The sequence below is a fragment of the Tachyglossus aculeatus genome, chromosome 4, assembly GCF_015852505.1.
Source record: "Tachyglossus aculeatus isolate mTacAcu1 chromosome 4, mTacAcu1.pri, whole genome shotgun sequence".
NCBI lineage: Eukaryota > Metazoa > Chordata > Mammalia > Monotremata > Tachyglossidae > Tachyglossus > Tachyglossus aculeatus.
The window spans coordinates 131,729,867-131,732,730 of NC_052069.1; the positions used below are offsets into that span (position 1 = coordinate 131,729,867).

Consider the following 2,864-nt stretch of genomic DNA (forward strand, 5'->3'; position numbering starts at 1 on the left):
CAGGCTTGGCAGTTAGGAGAAAAGGAGAGGTCACTAATGTATATATTCAGTGATTAATTTTGACCACTGTAATTGTGAATATTTGTATGTCTGCATCATTCATTTGAATCTAAGCTCCTTGTGGACAAGGATTGTGTCACTCCTTTATTCTGTACCTCCCAAAAACTTGTTGTCAATCAGGAGGATTTACAGAAAACTTACTCTGGACCGAGCATTGTACTAATCACTTGGGAGAGTACAATAGAGACACGATCCCTGCCTTGAAAGTATTTACAATCTCGTGGAGAAGACAGATACATATATAAATCACAGGTGGTTGGGAAGAAATAGAGTTTAAAGATAAGGACATAAGTGCAAAGGGATCAGGCGTGAGTACCCAAGTGCTCAAGTGATGCAGAAATGATGGGGTAGAAAGTGGGGGAAAATAGGGTGGAGAGATTTGAGACTAATCAGGGAAGGTCTCCTGAGGAGATGTGATTAACTGTGGCCTGCCAGTTGTGAAGTGGGAGGAAGTTCCAAGTTAGGGGGAGGGCATGGTTAAGGGGTCAACAGCAGTAAAAATCAGTGCACCATGGGTGTTCAAAAATACTAATTCTACTCCTCCTCCACTGGGCTATATGGTTAGAGTACTAATTTCTTGTAGACAGAGGAATTTGAAATTTTGTATTTCTTGAGAGCTCAATGCAGTGCACCACACCCAGGGGGTGCTCAATGAATACTACTGGTGTGGCTTAGTGAATACAATACGGGTATGGGAGGCAGAAGGACCTGGGTTCTAATCCCGACTCGGCCACATGTCTGTTGTGTGACCTTGGGGAAGTCACCTAATTTCTCTGGGCCTCAATTACCTCATCTGTAAAATGGGGATTAAGAGTGTGAGCCTCATGTGGGGCAGGAACTGTGTCCAACCTGATTGATCTGTCTCTACCCCTAGCGCTTAGAACAGTGTTTGGCACATAGTAAGCACTTAACAAGTACCATAATTGTTATTATTATAACCACTACTGTTGGGGAGGGGGCGTTTCAGAGAGAAGCCATTTTCTTTCCCAGGATCCTTCTCAGGGCCTTCTTGACGTCTTTGTTCCTCAGAATAAATCATGTGGTTCAGCATGGGGGTAATGAGGTTTTAACACTTGCGACACTCAGAGGATGAGGGTGGGGCGAGCTAAAGAGGGTGGGGTGAGCTAAACGAAAGCCACGGTTCGATAAAGGAGGCTCATGTCGCCCAGATGAGAGCCATAGGTGGAGACAGCCTTCTTGCGCCCCTCGGAGGAGTGGATAATAATAATGATGGTATTTGTTAAGTGCTTACTATATGTAATGCAGTATTCTAAGCGCTGGACAGATACTAGGTGATCAGGTTGTCCCACGTGGGGCTCACAGTCTTAATCCCCATTTTACAGATTGGGGAACTGAGGCACAGAGAAGTTAAGTGACTTGCCCATAGTCACATGGCTGAATATTGGCGGAGCCGCGATTTGAACCCATGACCTCTGACTCCAAAGTCCGTACTTTTTCCACTGAGCAATGCTGTTCAGGATGGCAGAGCCAAAGTAGATGTAAGAGCCCAGGATAACCAGGACGGTGGGCAGGATGATGACTGTGGACAGAACAAAGGACATGGCCTCCTAGACAGAGGTGTCGGAGCAAATGATCCGGCGGAGTGGCTGGACATCGCAGTAGAAGTGTTCGATGACCCGTGAGGCACAGAAAGTCACAGAGAATGTCATGGTAGACTGGAGAGTGGAGCTGATACAGCCACAGGCATACGAGCCAGCCACTGGACGGTTGCAGAGGGGCCGAGACATGCGGGAGGAGTAGAGGAGTGGTAAGCACATAGAGACCAGTCTGTCATAGGCTATGGCTGTCAGGACGAAGTCCTCGGTCACAATGAAGGTAGTGAACAGGAAGAACTGGGCAGCACAGCCAGCGAAGGAAATGGACCTACCCTGTTCCCAGAAGCTGGCCAGGGCCTTGGGGGTGATGGCGGAGGTGTAAGAGAGGTCAGTGAAGGACAGGTTCTGGAGGAAGAAGTACATAGGGGTATGGAGCCGAAGGTCCCCTTGGATCACGGCTATCATGCCGACGCTCCCCACCAGCACCAGACAGTAGGCCACCAGGAACGCTAGGAAGAGGAAGATCTGGAGTTCTGAGCTGTCCCTAAAGCCCACGAGGATGAAGTAGGTACCCACCGACCAGTTGGCTTCGCCCTCACTGCCCATCCTGGAGGTCTGCTGAGGAGCAAAGGCCATGTTAATTTGGCAGCAGGAGTGGTAATAGCACTCCTATAGAGTAATAGAAAGTGGTATTTGGTAAGCGTTTTCTAAGTACCAGGCATTGTACTAAGCACTGGGATAGGTACAAGATAATCAGTTTGGACCAAGCACAGGTCCCACATGGAGCTCACAGTCTTAATCCCCATTTTACAGAAGACGTAACTGACGTCCAGAGAAGTGAAGTGACTTGCCCAAGATTACACAGGAGACAGGTGGTGGAGCCGGGATTAGAACTCAGGTCCTTCTGACTCCCAGGCCTGTGCCCTATCCACCAGGCCATGCTGTTTCTCATCAGTGATACGGCTATTACTACTACTACCACTACTACTACCATTATTAATACTATAATAATAATGTTATTTGTTAAGCACTTGCTCTGTGTGAAACACTGCTCTAAGCTCTGGGGGGGATACAAGGTGAATAGGTTGTGGGGTTCACAATCTTAATCCCGATTTTCCAGGTGGGGTAACTGAGGCACAGCGAAGTTAAGTGACTTGCCCAAAATCACATAGCAGACAAGTGGCAGAGCTGGGATTAGAACCTATGACCTCTGACTCCAAAGCCCGGGCTCTTTCCACTGAGCCACGC

The 2,864-nt window shown here is 48.1% G+C and overlaps 1 pseudogene; it reads right to left on the bottom strand.

The window, feature by feature from the left end:
• Nucleotides 1-1,023: 1,023 nt before the first annotated feature.
• Nucleotides 1,024-2,222, bottom strand: LOC119926565 (annotated as a pseudogene).
• Nucleotides 2,223-2,864: the final 642 nt, after the last annotated feature.